General features: G+C 44.9%; 1 long non-coding RNA gene across 1 annotated transcript; it reads right to left on the reverse strand.

Annotated features, from left to right (window-relative positions):
- Positions 1–4298: 4298 nt before the first annotated feature.
- LOC310743186 lies at positions 4299–16708 on the reverse strand. Its single transcript, XR_014538865.1, has 3 exons — positions 16623–16708; positions 13136–13180; positions 4299–4486 (listed from the first exon to the last, which is right to left on the reverse strand). It is a non-coding gene; the product is annotated as an uncharacterized lncRNA (long non-coding RNA).
- Positions 16709–16922: the final 214 nt, after the last annotated feature.

Here is a 16922-nt window from a genome sequence, read left to right on the forward strand (position 1 = left end):
CCCTCATCAAATTGCAGTATGTACAGTGGTACCTCGGGTTACATATGCTTCAGGTTACAGACTCCACTAACCCAGAAATAGTACGTGGGTTCAGAACTTTGCTTCAGGATGAGAACAGAAATCGTGCGGCGGCAGCAGGAGGCCCCATTAGCTAAAGTGGTGCTTCAGGTTAAGAACAGTTTCAGGTTAAGAACGGACCTCTGGAACAAATTAAGTACTTAACCCGAGGTACCACTGTATAGCTGAGGCTGTTCTCACTATCGGGGAGTCATGGATAGCTGCAGAAAATGGCACTTTGACTGCAAGCAACAAGCAGAATAAATCTTCCCTTTCCTTCCATCTTGCAACTGACTGAAGCCTTACAGCAACAAGAAGAATGGCCACTTTTCCAGACCATTTTCCCACCCATTTTCAACCCCCTCTCCTTGAGCTGTTCTTTGTCCTACTTTGGGGGGAAGGCTTGGTGAGGGGGGTTGTTTCCAGTGAGAAAACATTACCCTCTGCTTTTTGTGACAAAAGTGACTAGTGTTCAGAACAGGGGTCAGCAAACTTTTTCAGCAGGGGGCCAGTCCAATGTCCCTCAGACCTTGTGGAGGGCTGGACTATATTTTGAAAAAAAATAATGAACGAATTCCTATGCCCCACAAATAACCCAGAGATGCATTTTAAATAAAAGCACACATTCTACTCATGTAAAAACACCTGGCAAGCCCCACAAATAACCCAGAGATGCATTTTAAATATAAGGACACATTCTACTCATGTAATAACACGCTGAATCCTGGACCGTCCGCAGGCCAGATTTAGAAGGTGATTGGGCCTTATCTGGCCCCCGGGCCTTAGTTTGCCTACCCATGGTTTAGAACTTCCTTGCTTTTCTTTTTTCTTAAAAAAAAAGCAAAAACAGAAATGTGTAACTGAAACCCTAAGCATACAGAAGAATCCCATCAAACTCAATGGGCTGTAAATGGGTTGGGCAGTGTCTTTTTAAATCATCTCTTTCTGTTCACCTGAATATTTACATATGCTGCTGGAGACTTCTGTTAAGCAGGATGGCATATTTATGTCTGCAATTATCAGTTTTCAGTGCAATGGTGCAATTGGATGCCTGCACTCAAGATCTGACTGACGCAGACTAACTGGTTTTATAAACTGGCACTACATTTGTATGTTAAGTTGCTTGCAATGGGCAGTGGTGCTGCAAAGGTAAAACAAGTGGTTGGGTTGATACATTGGCCAGTACCACCAACTTGCCACCTAAAGTGCCACCTTTTCTGTCTTCAACTAAGCACATAGTAAATACAATCTCCCAGACGGGGAGGGGGGGGTGTTTTGATTCAGTTTGCATGTAAAGTCAAACCTACCCGATTCACATTTTCCGAAACAATTCGCAAGCGAAAATACAGCCGCCCTCCAAAATTCACACTCTTTCGAATTTTGCAATACATTTCTCCAGCCAAGCAATGTCTACCAAAACGCGTATGCTAGGCCAAAGTGTGCATATAAATGCATATATTAGCAAAAAAAAAACATACAAAGATGCATTGTATTAGGGGAAATTGTCGTGCAAAAAAAAAGTGTATTAAAGAAAACTTTGTCTACCAAGCAATGTCTACCAAAACGCGTATGCTAGGCCAAAGTGTGCATATAAATGCATATATTAGCAAAAAAAAAACATACAAAGATGCATTGTATTAGGGGAAATTGTCGTGCAAAAAAAAAGTGTATTAAAGAAAACTTCATACAAAAATGTGTGCATTAGAAGAAATTTGTGCTGCAATGCTGATGGGTTTTCATGAGAACTTTAGAAACAAAACCAGCAAGCTGATGTGGAAATGTGGAGAACTGACTTTAAGATTAGAAAAATCAGGTGCCAAGCTCGGCAAATTTGCCCATCTCTAATAAGGAGGAACCGCTTCTCCTAAATTTCACCTGCATGCAAGTAATCCCTGGCTGTGTGGCCCAAACTCTCTCACACAGAATTTGTGTGGGTACCACTATCACTGTAACTCTGCCCATAAAGATTGCAAACTAATGCAGAAATATGGAAAATGTGGATTAGACTGGAAAAATGAGAAAACGAGAGAAACTGAAATTAGCAGGTTCGCTCATTCCTACTCCCAGATGTGCCTTTCCTTATTCAAGTGCAGGGGTGAATCTACTATGAAACGAATGAAGCCTAAGCTTTAGGGTCCTTCATCTCAGAGGGACCCCAGAGGTAACCTGAATCCACATTGCTTTAAAAAAAATGGGTCTCATAGACCCCATGTGAGTTGCATGACTCAAATTGATTGTTTTTTTGTTGTGTATATTTCAACAATCCCAAAGTTTGAGAGTCAGTGGCACAGATGTTGCGAAGGTGGAGCGTTGCGTTAAGTTGGCTGCTCTGCTGCTATGGCTAATGTAATTTCTTTCCCCTTTCTAACAGAGACCAAGACCCTAAACCAGGCATAGGCAAACTTGGCCCTCCAGCTGTTTTGGGACTTCAATTCCCATCATCCCTGACCACTGGTCCTGTTAGCTAGGGGTGATGGGAGTTGTAGTCCCAAAACAGCTGGAGGGCCAAGTTTGGCCATGCCTGCCCTAGAGGAATAGCCATGAGATCACAAAAGCAGTACCCAAAAACGCAAACTCGTGGAAAATTTGTGGTGCTCTGTTATGGAACAACCCCATTGAGGAAGATAACGGAGCTTACCCAGACTTCATTGCTGGCTGTGAAGAGGCCCCCATAACAGTTCAAGCTTCAGGGCCCCCAAAATGTGGGTCCACCACTGTTCAAGGGTTGTTCATTTCTCCTCTCCCCCCCCCTTGCAATGCCCACTAATGTGAAGGAGGAGTGGACAGGTGCTTGTTCTTCAAATTACACATTATAAAGAAAGGTAAAGGTAAAGGGACCCCTGACCATTAGGTCCAGTTGTGGCCAACTCTGGGGTTGCAGCGCTCATCTCACTTTATTAGCCGAGGGAGCCGGCGTACAGCTTCCGGGTCATGTGGCCAGCATGACTAAGCCGCTTCTGGCGAACCACAGCAGCGCATGGAAATGCCGTTTACCTTCCCGCTGGAGCGGTACCTATTTATCTACTTGCACTAGCGTGCTTTCAAACTGCTAGGTTGGCAGGAGCTGGGACCGAGCAACGCGAGCTCACCCCGTTGCGGGGATTTGAACCACTGACCTGCTGATCGGCAAGTCCTAGGCTCTGTGGTTTAACCCACAGCGCCACCTGTGTCCCATAAAGAAAGGTAGAGAAATGCAATTTGGAATCTTTTCAACCTGTACCCCTTCTAGTTCTTACAGTTCCTTCTAGACAACTCCTTATATCTTCATTTGCCAACCTGGTGCTCTCCATATTTTTCCGACTGTCACTGTGATCAGCCCCATCCATTGGAGTTTCAGTCCAAGTTAGGGAAGGCTGCCTTATATCCCTGGCCAACGATTTACCCTCGCCCAAGCAGAAAATGAAAGGCAGTTAAAGCTTTAACACCTGAACACTCTTAAGGTTGTAGGAGCCTGTGTGGGTATGGAAACAATTGTTAGCATAGGCAGAGCACCAAAAGAAAGGGGGGAGGAGAGAATAAGAACAACCCAGGGCAAACCATTTAAAATATATCCCAACTATCAAAGCCATTGATGTCTTGATAGAACCTTACAAATCTCGTAATCGGCAATAAGTAGCAGCTAAGACCTTGGCTTCCCCCACGTGTCTGCAAGTGGAAAAGGACCAAGAGGATAATTTATCCAAGCCCAGGGTAATGAAGTGTTAACCAAAACCAGATGAAGTTATTATTACAACCACAGGCCACAAAACACAAATGGGAGGAGAAAGAAATCTCTCAGGGGTGGGGAGGGGGAAGACTCATTGTTTCATCCGTCTTTTGCTTCATGGATCACCTAAAGGCATTCACCAAAAAAAAGGAGAAAAAGAAGAAAATGAGGCAATGCAATTGGCATAAAGTGATTCATTAGCTCTAATGAACAATGCCGATCATATTGTCTCTAAAATATGGTCGAAGGACGTTGATGTATATGTGCCTTAACTCATTCTTCCCAACTTTTATTAGGTACATATGTCTAAGGCAGACACAAATGAAACATTCCACAACTAGGCTCCCAGCCAAAAACTAATTTATTCTTTAATGTGGTAGTGATTACTTGGTGGTTCCTTGAGTAGAGATGACAGGTCCGCGCTAATGGAGTCATACTGTAAGTTAATATAAATCATGACAGAGCAATTAATTACAGAAACCGCTGCAAATCCCTTTGTTAGTTTTCCCCATCACCAGAAGGATTTAATAACGTTCATTTTGCTAAGTTCCAGTGACATTTACAAGTCTTAAACCATTTTTAATCAAATCAATATCACAGCACTGCTGAATTTAGTTGTGCTACGCTAGCAAGTCCTGGAATGCGTTGATATGAGTGCGCTCCTCGCCTTCTGTTTTGAATGAATCATACCGAATCCACATACTTCCTCTTCATTTGTTTACGCTGGATAATTGGGGTCAAAAAAATGATGGAGATCAGAATGGCAGGAGGGGCAGATATCACTGCCCCTGTGTAGGAACAATTTAGCATACAATGCTCTACACGGACAACATCATGGCAGCTCTTTCCTTTCAATCTATAGGGCAGGCTTCACTACAGATGTTTTGGACTACAGATGTCAGAACAACCATTGATCTCAATTGATCTTGGGGCAGGGTACATATCACAGAGAGCAACAATTCAGCAAATGCCTAACTTCCCAAAAACTAGGTTGATATTGTCTGGCTGGTAGTGTTTCTCTTGGGTATCAACTAGGGCCCATATCACAACCTGAATCTTTTGATTTGGGGTGGTGGAGATTGAACTCTAGACCTTCTGCATAGAAATCATGTGCTCTACTCCTACCCCAAAAAACAACAACCAATCAACCATACTTTGGAGCTCCATGCTCCATGTAACCAGCAATCTCAATAAATTTCACCAGCACCCAAGGTAAAATTACACATTATAAGAAAGAAAGGCCTGTTGCACAAAATGGCAGCTCTCTGTCACATTCCTTGCTGTGAAACAGCCCATGCAACTTATTCTGTAACCTGACATCATCACGTTGCTCAGTTTTTGCATTCTGCTCCAATTCTACCCCAGTTCTTTGGACATTCAGTGCCCAGTGTCAACTCTACTAAGAAGGCAAGTTGCATGTATATCCATATGTGGATTAAATAATGTTTAATTTTACAAAGTAGATTTAAAAGGTTTTTATTGCAAGAGCCCCACTTAACAAAATTGCTCCTTTCTCTTATAGAGGATATGGTGGCCAAGTGATTGAGGCTCCTACCTCTATTCCTGGAGGATGATGAGTCCTGGCTCTACAACACCAAATAACAGCATTTAATCAACCTGGCTCATTAGACTGCAAAAATCAAAAGTGTTTGGATGCAACATGTCCTACAGCACTTTCTTGCAAGACAGTCCATGAAATTGGCATGGCTCAACTACGCCAGCCATTGTATGAGAAACATTTTAATTCAACTTTGGACTTTCCTCTGATTGAAGGAGGCAGAGGGTCTTTTGAAGCCAAGTTGGGTAGGAGGAGGACAAAGCCTCTTATCTCTCAGGATGAAATGCCTTTGATATGCGGACTTGTTTCTATCAACACATGGATTTCTGAGCTCTTTGATGACATGGTTTCATGTCCCTGGGATATCTCATTTCACAGGGCTAAACAATAAAGAAAATGTAAAGCAACACAACACAAAAGGATGAGCAGCTCTTGCAACGTTGTTTTGCGTCTCTCCAAACAACAGAAACAACAACAACAACTTGAAGGGCCGTGGCACTGTATTTTATTTAGAACTCTTCCTCTCCACCACCCCACTCCTCCATACTGACAATATCCATATTTGCAACAATAACTTTCAGATCTCCACAATCCCCAAGGGACCCACCACCGGTCATGGAATAAAACTACCAAGCGCATGAGCAATGAATTATGAAAGAGACATGGAAGAAAGTCTTCAAAGGCATTGCTAGCTCTCAGGTCCAAGGGCTTTGGAGACCTTGTGTCATGCCCCTCCTGCTTCATCTTGCTGGTTTATTCATTCATTTGTGCGCAACTCAACAATAACAACAACAACAATGTTGCCTCTAGTCCTCGCATACACGTGCCGTCTAGCATGCATGGGGTGAAAGAGCCGGTAAGTATATTTTGGACAAAGAGAAGGACATCTGCCTTTGTGAGAGCACAAGGCTGAGGCTGTTTACACACGAGGAATTCCGCCAACTATCTATCTACCCAACCTTAACTCACAACAGGCTTGCGGTGGTGTGCAAAATTAAACATGTAATGCATTAATAAAAAACAGAATGTAATAAAATAAGCAGAGAACAAGAAGGAAATGAATAGATCAGATATTGGAAGGGAGCACCAGCAAAGGTCTGGGTGCAAAGGTAAGTCTTAGGGAGGTATTGAAAGATGAAGTGAAGATCAGGGAAGATGCCTGCCTCAATTTAACAGGAAGGTGTTGTGATAAGAATTTTAAAGTCTTAGATATATAATGTTCATAAATGTACCAACCAAGCACGTACATAGATCAGCACAGGAAGACCGACCTCAAACCATTTTTGATTCCCAAACTGACCAAATGTTTTCTCTGCAAGGTAAAAGGAAAACGGAAAAGCCTCCCAGTTGTCTCTTTCCTCACAAATCCTGTCTTAAGGGCACATTTAAGATATGAATAGGGTGTGAGCCTGTGACCTGGCTCAGGAACTAAGTATTTATCATTACAAAAGACTGGCCAGGCTCCCCAGGCAATCCAATCAAGTGGCCATTAAACAGGTAACCTGGCAGACAGGAGGTAAACAACGCACTCAGATTTCTGTTGTAGACCGCCCTTTCTGTGATGTAGGTATGATGTTTCTGGGGGTGGTCTTGGACTCCAGGGAGGGAATTTAAAATGTCTATATAAGGGTGGACACACCTTTGTTCTGGGTTCCTCCTCCCTCCTGTGTGTGTTGAGTGAGGACCCTGTTGCAACAGATACATAAAGATCAGGCTTACTAGCTGTTTTGCTTCTCAATATTCTCTGGTTGGCCTCTGTTATTTTCTCCTACCAATAGGGAACCTATGTAAGGACTCTATATGGGCTCTTGGATACCCCATAAGGGGGAAAGGGCAGATTTTTGTTTACAACAGAGTTTTCCCACGTGGGGTGTCACACAACGGAAATGTCTTGCCTTCTGGACCCAGCTAATTATAGGACCCGAGTGCAACAACACTTGCCTTCCAAGGCATTGTGCTTCTGAGATCATAAACCATCATGACGAGCTGACAGCCTTAACCTGGATTTGCAATCTTTTAAAGTCACCCAAGTTGGCGATCACCACTACAGCATGTGGGAGCAAATCTGCAGTTCAACTATGTTCTTTGGGTTGTGTCCAGTTAGGTTTTACTCAGAGAAGACGCATAAAAAGGCCATATCCATTATTTTTCGGTGGGTCTACTCTGACAAATGCTGGACACACCCCTGTACAGAGAACTGATTATCCCTCTCACGTCTCCCCACCTTTAGTCACCTTTTCTCTAAACTTAACAGCCCCAAATGTTGCAAGCTTATCTCATAGGGGAGTCGCTCCGTCCCCTTGATAATTTTGGTTGCCCTTTTCCAGTTCTGCAAACCCTTTCTGAGGTGAGGCAATCGGATGGGCTAAGAGGTCTTCAAGTTCAGAGCACAGTAAGCAAGTCCTATATTCAAACATCACACCAGGAAGGGGAGGGAAAGCACTTTGTTCAAAACGCAGCTAGGCTGGAGGCTCCGACCGATTTGGGATCCTGCTTGCATAATCATTCTCAAAATAATAAGGCTCTAATTAGGCTGTTTGAATGTTTACATACATAAGATTCACTACAGGGGAGGCGGAAAGCACAACACAATGGTCTTTGCTTTGCACAGGATTTTTTATTTCGTTTTCCTTTCGTGAAGAGCGGATGGGTCTTTACTGGCAGGGATTCTCAAAATGACCTCGGTTAAAACTGGATTTGCTGTTGGTGCATTGCCCAGAAGGAGTATTAAATGTGGGGTTGTGGGAGACAGGCAGATGAGGACTAGAGCTTCATGTATGTATGTATGTATGCATGTGTGTGTATGTATGTGTATCAACAGGTTTGTGTGTGTGTTTGCTTGTAATAATAATAATAATAAATTTTATTTATACCCCACCCTCCCTGGCCAGAGCCAGGCTCAGGGCAGCTAACACCAGTAAAATTACAGTAAAAACATAATAAGGAAAAAAACCAATTTAAAATACAGGTTAAAATGCAATTTAAAATGCAGCATCATTTTAAAAAGTAGCCCATAGATCAAAACCATAAGGGGAGGGAAACATTAGGGTCAGACTGAGTCCAAAGCAAAAGCCAGGCGGAACAGCTCCATCTTGCAGGCCCTGTGGAAAGATGTCAAGTCCCACAGGGCCCTAGTCTCTTGTGACAGAGCGTTCCACCAAGTCGGGGCCAGTACTGAAAAGGCCCTGGCCCTAGTTGAGACCAATCTAACCACCTTGTGACCTGGGACCTCCAAAATGTTGTCATTTGTGGACCTTAAGGTCCTCTGCGGGGCATACCAGGAGAGGCGGTCCCGTAGGTACGTGGGTCCTAGGCCGCATAGGGCTTTAAAGGTCAAAACCAGCACCTTAAACCTGACACACAAACACAAAAACTGGAAAGAAAAGCAAGCCAGGGCAGTGCACATGGAGGTCCTGGACTGTCCAGACAACAAGACACCTCCACACCTCAGTCTCGCTGATGTGATCCAAAGGAAGTACAGCAATCTATTTGGCACCAGCTTGGCTGCAGGAGTAGGGATGCGGGTGGCACTGCGGTCTAAACCACAGAGCCTAGGGCTTGCCGATCAGAAGGTCGGCGGTTCAAAGCCCCTCAGCGGAGTGAGCTCCCGTTGCTCAGTCCCTGCTCCTGCCAACCTAGCAGTTCAAAAGCACGTCAAAGTGCAAGTAGATAAATAGGTACCGCTCCGGCGGGAAGGTAAACGGCATTTCCATGCACTGCTCTGGTTCGCCAGAAGCGGCTTAGTCATGCTGGCCACATGACCCGGAAGCTGTACGCCGGCTCCCTCGGCCAATAAAGCGAGATGAGCGCCGCAACACCAGAGTCGTCCACGACCGGACCTAATGGTCAGGGTACCTTTACCTTTACCTTTTGGCTGCAGGAGTTGCTGGAAGGAGGCGGACAAGGTGCCATCCAACTGCCTAAGGGACCGCATGCTGGATTTGTGTAGGGTTTTCTCCTGAGCCCTTTCTTCTCCTAAATATATCCCACAAGGCAGAGGAGGTTTAGTATTACAGTTTTCCTTTTCCTAGATGGGCTCCTGTCCCAGGAAGATGAGCCCCGTGTGCCCACAGCATGCGCAGAAACTGCCTTATTGACTATTGTACCCACTTCTAGTCCCATCTGCTCAATCTGCCAGAGTCCCTAACTCACCAAGGATTTGAGACCCATCGTCTACCCTCCCCTGGTTTAGCCGGCCAGTCGAAGCCGTTCCCGAGGTGCGGTCGCTGTCGCATGCTGTTGTGCCACTTAAAAGGTTTAGTACCAATTTAATTGACTGCCCCTCCTATCATTTTCAGCACTGTGGTGGGTGACATATTTTCATTTCTGTAGTAAGGCAGAACAGACCACTGACCTGAATGCAGCCAAACTCCCTTCACACCTAAATGGGGAGTTTTACAGCTCAGTCCTATGCATGTCTACTCAGCAGAAAACCCTTCCAAGTTCAGTGGGACTTACTCCCAGGTAAACGGGAATAGGATTGCAGCCTGAGAACAGTTCTGTGCAATCAGTCCAGCTTGCAGGACACTCCACTCTGCGCCATCTCCCAGGGGGTGGGAAGTTAATATACATAAGTCAAACCCTGTTTCAACACCTTACCGGTAAGTTTCCCCCCTACTTAATAATATGTTTCGTGTCTGAATGAGTTGATTTAAAACAAGCCTTTATATCTTTACCTAGAATGTCTTTCCATTCCCCCCGTCCTCTCTCTCTTTTTCCCCCTCTTTCTTTTTTCTTAATTCAAATTACACAGGGCATTAGAAGGCACCAGAGAATTCAAGGATCCCAGAGGAGGGTTTGATTAAAATTGGAGGTTTTTTTAGATAAAAAAAAATTATGATCAGAGCAATAATTTCCTCTGCTCTTCACGCACTCCCCACGTCCATGCATTCTAGCATTACAGGAGTCTCATTAATAGATAGGTTGGCCCAGTTTGTCATCTGTTTCATTATGCAAAATATATACGTTTCATTTACAGTTCCTGTGGCGGGGGAAAATCAGTTACCTTCAGCAGAATATAATGATTTCTTTGGGTTTCTTCTCAACCCCCTGAAAGTCTCCAGCCCCTAAAATCTCAACTGGTGGTAGAATACCAGGAGAACCCTGATGTGTGCCAATTTTAACATAATGATCTTTATGTTCGCATTGAAATGCGAATCGTTAACAGTTCAGAAAGCTGACCACCGGGCAAACTGAACGGTTGACCTGTAAGGAAAAGAAAATAGCTTCAAAAGCTCTCTGAACATCATTAAAAGAGTTGTTTGACGTGGAAATTAAAGTCGGTACTCCTTAAATGGAGCCTTCATTCCAGTCTCTCTCTGGCTCTATTGACGCCTGTGAATTAAGAACCAAAAAGTTTTGCCGTACAGCTCTCATCTTTTTGACTAAAACTAAAAACAGAGCTTTCCCAGTTCGGCAAATGGATTAGTGGAGCACGGGAGCCGTCCACGGTTGCCATATGGCCTCCTTTTCCAGGACATGTCCTCTTTTTCACGAGTAGAGTTGTCATAGTGATCCATAGTTAAAAGTAGAAGTCGGCAAATGTGTCCTCTTTTTTTGCTCTTCAAAATATGGCAACCTTGCTAACCAGAGAATTTAGCTAGGGTAGTAAATGTGGTGTCCTCCAGCTGCTGTTAGACTACAACTCCCATCATTCCTCACCGTTGGCCATGTTGTTTGGGGCTGATGGGAGTTGGAGTCCAGCCACATCTGGAGGACACCAAACTGGCAATCCTTGGGCTAGAAAACAGTCCAGAGAATCCAAGACTTTTGAAGAACAGCCATGGGCATGCAGCCAGACCTTTTTGTGGCAGCAGGAGGGGCTGAAGAGATAAGGGGAGTCGGGGTATTTGAAGTCAGTGCAAAACAACAAACAAAAATTGTGCTTAAGAAAAGTTGTGTTGGAAGTTATTCACACCACGCTCATTGCTTTTATTGCTCAGCTCGGAACTTTGTGTTTCTGTCCTGCTGGATCGTGGGGACGTGGGTGGCACTGTGGGTTAAACCCCAGAGCCTAGGACTTGCCGATCAGAAGGTCGGCGGTTCGAATCCCCGTGACGGGGTGAGCTCCCGTTGCTCGGTCCCTGCTCCTGCCAACCTAGCAGTTCGAAAGCACGTCAAAGTGCAAGTAGATAAATAGGTACCGCTCCAGTGGGAAGGTAAACGGCGTTTCCGTGAGCTGCTCTGGTTCAACAGAAGCGGCTTAGTCATGCTGGCCACATGACCCGGAAGCTGTACGCCGGCTCCCTCGGCCAATAAAGTAAGATGAGCGCCGCAACCCCAGAGTCAGCCACGACTGGACCTAGTGGTCAGGGGTCCCTTTACCTTTACCTGCTGGATCAGGACTGGCCCTACCATTAGGCAGCATGATGTAGCCACCTCAGGCGGCAGATTCTCTTTAAATCCCCCTGCTCAACTCACTGAACCATCATGGTTCCACTTGCCTGAACAGGGGAATATCAAGAGGCTGCACACACACAAACACACAAGCTGAGAGAAAGGAAGGACGGGCATCACAATGATTTTGCACAATGATCATTACACACCCACACACAAACATACAAGCAGTGTTTGTGGGTGGAATCATCAAATCCAGCCTGGATGTATGAAGATGTCTGGCTTCACAACACTGTCATTTTAGGAGATTAGATGGGATCTGCAATAAAAAGCAGCATGTTGGGAGGGTTCCTGTCCAGAATCCCAGCCGGTCACCCAGCCATGCCCTCTTTCCGTGCATTCTATTCCATTTTCCCTCCCTCCTGGTTTTTTGTCCCCTCCCCTCCTGCTCTCCAACAGCCAATCAGAATTCTAAGGCCACAGACCATGCTCAGTCCATATTGGACCATGAGTCCAAGGATCTTTTGTACTTCTACAAACCTGAAACAGCCTCTTATGTGCCGGTGGTGCAGTTTGGTAACTTAAGGATAAATACTTGGGAAACCTGAGCTCATTATTAGTATATATACTTATTCTCCAGCTTGGATGCCACCTATAGGCAATAAACTCACTTTACTTTACTCTTTGATAGAACTTTTCTCACTGAACCAGTTTATCTGTTCCTGCCCCATGAAACATTTTACTGTGGAACCTCGGCTCCCGTACGCCTTGGGAGCCGAACGTTCCAGCTCCCAAACAAATGAAAACCAGAAGGAATTGTTCCGGTTTTCGAACGTTCTTCAGAAGCCGAACGCCCAGCGCAGCTTCTGTGGCTTCTGATTGGCTGCAGGAAGCTGCTGCAGCCAATCAGAAGCCTTGCCTTGGTTCCCGAACTATTTAAGGAATCAAAAAGACTCCCAGCACTGATTCAGTTTGGGAACCAAGGTTCCACTGTAGCAGCCTAAACTATATTTATCGAGGTGCGGCATATACACGTTACTACGATTTCAGGTGAAATATCTCCCTCCATATACCATTGAGCTTATCACTGATAGGAAACCCCTTTTCATTTATTTATTTTTTTACTTAATGCATTTTACACAAAAGTCATAAAGGATCACATTAAAATAGCCAGCCATTCAGACAAAGTGCAATTAAAGTCCAGGAACATGATCACAACAACCAAAAATATCCTTGCCTTTTCTGATTAGGAATTCTCTCTGCTGACAAACACAGGTGTTTACTGAACATTACCAAAATTATACCTCGTATTTTTTTAAAAAAAACCAACAACATCCCCTTTTATTAAAACAAAACAAGACAGATGACTATGCATACACTAATGTGTACACTAATGCATATTAGCATACCTGCCTTTCCCCCCCCTCCCAAAGAGCAATTACTCAGAAGTAAATTCAATTAAAATAATTTGTCCTTACCTTCAAGCCAGCTTGCTTTACTGCCTAGGTTTCCTCTTGTCTGTGCTGAAAACAAAACAATTAAACAAGTCATTCTAAAAGCTGGATCCAGGCACTGTTGCAATCAGAAGAGTTGAGGCGGTTACAAGTTTCTAGCACTCATGACTGCTAGATTTAAAATTCAAAAAATGAGCACAGACAATGGTGGAAGATTGGAAGCAAGGAAACCAGGGAAGCGCAACTCAGTTTCATTTGGATTTTCAACTTATGCAATTCATAATTGCTTTATCCTTCAAGGTGTTGTGGAAGGGGCCTTTCTCACACTGCATTAAGCTAATTCAAACCTTGGTTTAGTGCAGGCATCCCCAACCTTTGGCCTCCAGATGTTTGGGACTACAATTCCTATTGGCAAAACCTGTTGGTGTTTCGCAACTTTCCGACTAGTTGCAGGACCTTAGCCAGACCTAGCAGAGTAAACGCAGAATCCACGGAAGCAATTGGCAACTTGGCTGCAGACAGGGTAAACGAAGCAGGAACCAGGAACTTGTAGTTAGGTGTTTATTATATACAGTGGACTATTTACAGGAACAGATCACGGATCTTTTGCTAGCTCTCTCTGACACAACTCACAACTCCTAAACTGACACAGAACCCTGAACACACGAACTAACACATTCCAGTTAGTAGGCCATTAATTATCACTCCCTTAAGAGAGCTTGACCAATCAGGGAGCTGCCTCCATGTCTCTGTTATCAGCAGGCAGACTTACTCCTTCAGATTGCCTTCTGGCTGTCTGCCAAACCTTAATTGACTCTGTGTGAGTAGCTGCACGTACACAGTTTCCCAACAATTCCCATCATCCCTAACCACTGGTCCTGTTAGCTAGGGATCATGGGAGTTGTAGGCCAAAACATCTGGAGGGCCGCAGGTTGGGGATGCCTGGTTTAGTGACTCATTTGAACTGGGACTATTGCTTAAGCTTTCTCCTAGCTAGTCACAAGGTTTGTTTTCTGCAATCATTACAACATCCCTAGAAGGCGGCCCTTTATTATTACCTCCGCATTGCAGATTGGAGGCATAGCGAAATTGACTTACCTGGTGACCACTTGACGAAATAAATCTATTTGAAAAGGCAGCTTTTTGGGTTACAGTTTACTCTCTTTCTTACTAAGCTACACTGGAATATGCAAACTATTTTAATTGCATTCACAGCAGGAAAATTAGCTGCACCCATCAACTCATGCCAGATTTCCAAAGCTCTAACTCGACTAAAGAATCAACAGGTAAATAAGGTCTTATTTAGAAAGATTTGAATGCAGACTTTAAGAAAAGCATAGGTAAGTTTAGATGCGGCAGTGATTGTTCATGCTGGTTTTAAATGCAGTGTGCATAAGTGGGCCTGGTAAACTAAGGAGCCGTTGATTGCCGCATGAGCTCAATAGCAAATTAAGGCCCCACCTGCACTATAAAGCAGTATTATACCGCTTTAAATAGTCATGGCTTCCCCCAAAGAAGCATGGGAACTGTAGTTTGCTAAGGGTGCTGAGAGTTGTTAGGAGATCCCATTACCTTCACAGAACTACAATTCCCAGAGTTCCCTTGGAAGAAGGATTGACTGTTAAACCACTCAGGAAATTGCAGTTCTGCCCAGGAAATAGGTGTCTTCCAAAGGCACTCAGAGCCCTTAACGAACTACACTTCCCAGGATTCTATTGGAGAAAACATGCGTGTTTAAAGTGGTATGATGCTGCTTTAAATGTATGGTGCAGATGGTGCCTAATTTTATATCCTAAGGAACAGATTGTTTCCCCCAAGTTGCACTGAATTATTTTGTTTCTGGGTGCAATGCCGACCACCAAATTTCCCACGCTGGTTACCAGAAAACCAAACAAGCCTAAATTAAATCAAAGAACGAGTTGCCATTATTGGCCAATTCAGCCATAAAACCTTTCCAACGAAACACTTGGAAAACTGGAACGCAATTGCAGAATTTTCGCATTGTAGGGTCCGCTGGAGACCATCTATCCCAACACCTGCTCCACTCAGGACCTACAGCACAGAATCTACAACTCCAGCTTCCCTGACAGCTCTCTGCACAGTTTCTGCTTAAATGCTGTCAGCATAAAAGATTCCACCATCTCCCAAGGCAGGCTAGTCCACTGTCAAACCGCCCTTCCCATTAGAAATGTAAGGCAGCAGAGTTCAGCTGCCAATAAGTGCCACCTATTAGTTCTAACCCAGCTCTCTGGATCAACAGAAATCAAGGCTGCTCCCAGATTTGCACATGACAGATATTTGAAGACAGAAGTCGGGTTCGTGACTGCTGCTTGCCTGCTAACATTGCAGCATAGGAAACTGCTGTAAAAAGGCAAAGGTAAAGGGACCCCTGACCATTAGGTCCAGTCGTGACCGACTCTGGGGTTGCGGCGCTCATCTCACTTTATTGGCCGAGGGAGCAGGCGTACAGCTTCCAGGTCATATGGCCAGAATGACTAAGCTGCTTCTGGCGAACCAGAGCAGCACACAGAAACGCTGTTTACCTTCCCACCGGAGTGGTACCTATTTATCTACTTGCACTTTGACGTGCTTTCGAATTGCTAGGTTGGCAGGAGCAGGGACTGAGCAACGGGAGCTCACCCCGTTGCGGGGATTTGAACTGCCGACCTTCTGATCAGAAAGTCCTAGGCTCTGTGGTTTAACCCACAGCGCCACCCGCATCCCTTGGAAACTGCTGTACAGACCACCAATCCAGATCACCAATCCATCCAACTCAATATTGTCAACACTGACCGGCAGTAGATCTCTAGGGCTGAACTTAACTTGAAAGCTAAAGCACATGGAATTATTTATCCAGCTAGTAAAACCAGACTTTCTACTCTGCTGGATTTTTTCCCCCTCATGCATTTCCCAGCAGTATATAACACATATACTTGCACACACATATCCCATTTCTGACAGCTGAAGATTTCTTGATACTCTTACAAAGATAATAAAATTCTCATTAATTATCCAGCGATGTACAGTTTTTCTTTTGGCTATGGAACTAGCCAGAAGAAAAGACTGAGGCAAAACAGACGTGAAAATGAAGGCGTTCTTATGAAAGGGGTGGGGGAGAGAGAGGAGGAGGAGGAGGAGAAAGTACAGGTTTCAGAAGGAAACAAACACAGCTAATTATGTTGGGCATCTTAAGCCAGAAAAACATCTGAGGTGGAGAGCAAAGGAACAGAACGTAAGGGGGAAGTCGAGCGCCATCTTGGAAATACCCTGCCAGCAAACGCCAAAGGGAATCGAGCTACAGCCAGCTTGGCTGAAGGCCCAGCGCCATCTGTGAAATATTTTACGCAGTGTGAAATGGGGAGCCAAAGTTAAAAAACACTTTTCTTCAGTTTCTCCATGACAGAGGTGAGATGGGAGAAAGAAGCTCTTCTGCAGACAGGGTGTAGTCTGGTAGCTAAAAGTGTAAGCTGAGGAAAGCCCGGTTCAAAAGGTACCTCAGCCATTAACTCACCAGGTGGCCTCAGGCTAGCCACTGTGCTCAACCCAAGCTCTCCATCCACAAGAAGGAGAAGATAACATCAGCCTGTGTGCTGGTCCCGGGGGGGTTACCGTGCGGCATGGTCTAAGTCCGGTCCTAGGTCAAAGGTAAGGAGGCTGTCCGTCAGGGGTGAAGCGAGGTCCAAAGCGAGGAGTCGGGCATGGTCAGGAACTCAGGAGAGCAGGTCAGGGTGCCGGCAGGAACAGGTTACCAACGACGTTGCTCCCGCAACCTGGGACTGGACGGGCTGGCCTTTATCTCCTCCGAGGCATA

This window comes from Podarcis filfolensis, assembly GCF_964270895.1.
Source record: "Podarcis filfolensis genome assembly, chromosome: 10".
NCBI lineage: Eukaryota > Metazoa > Chordata > Lepidosauria > Squamata > Lacertidae > Podarcis > Podarcis filfolensis.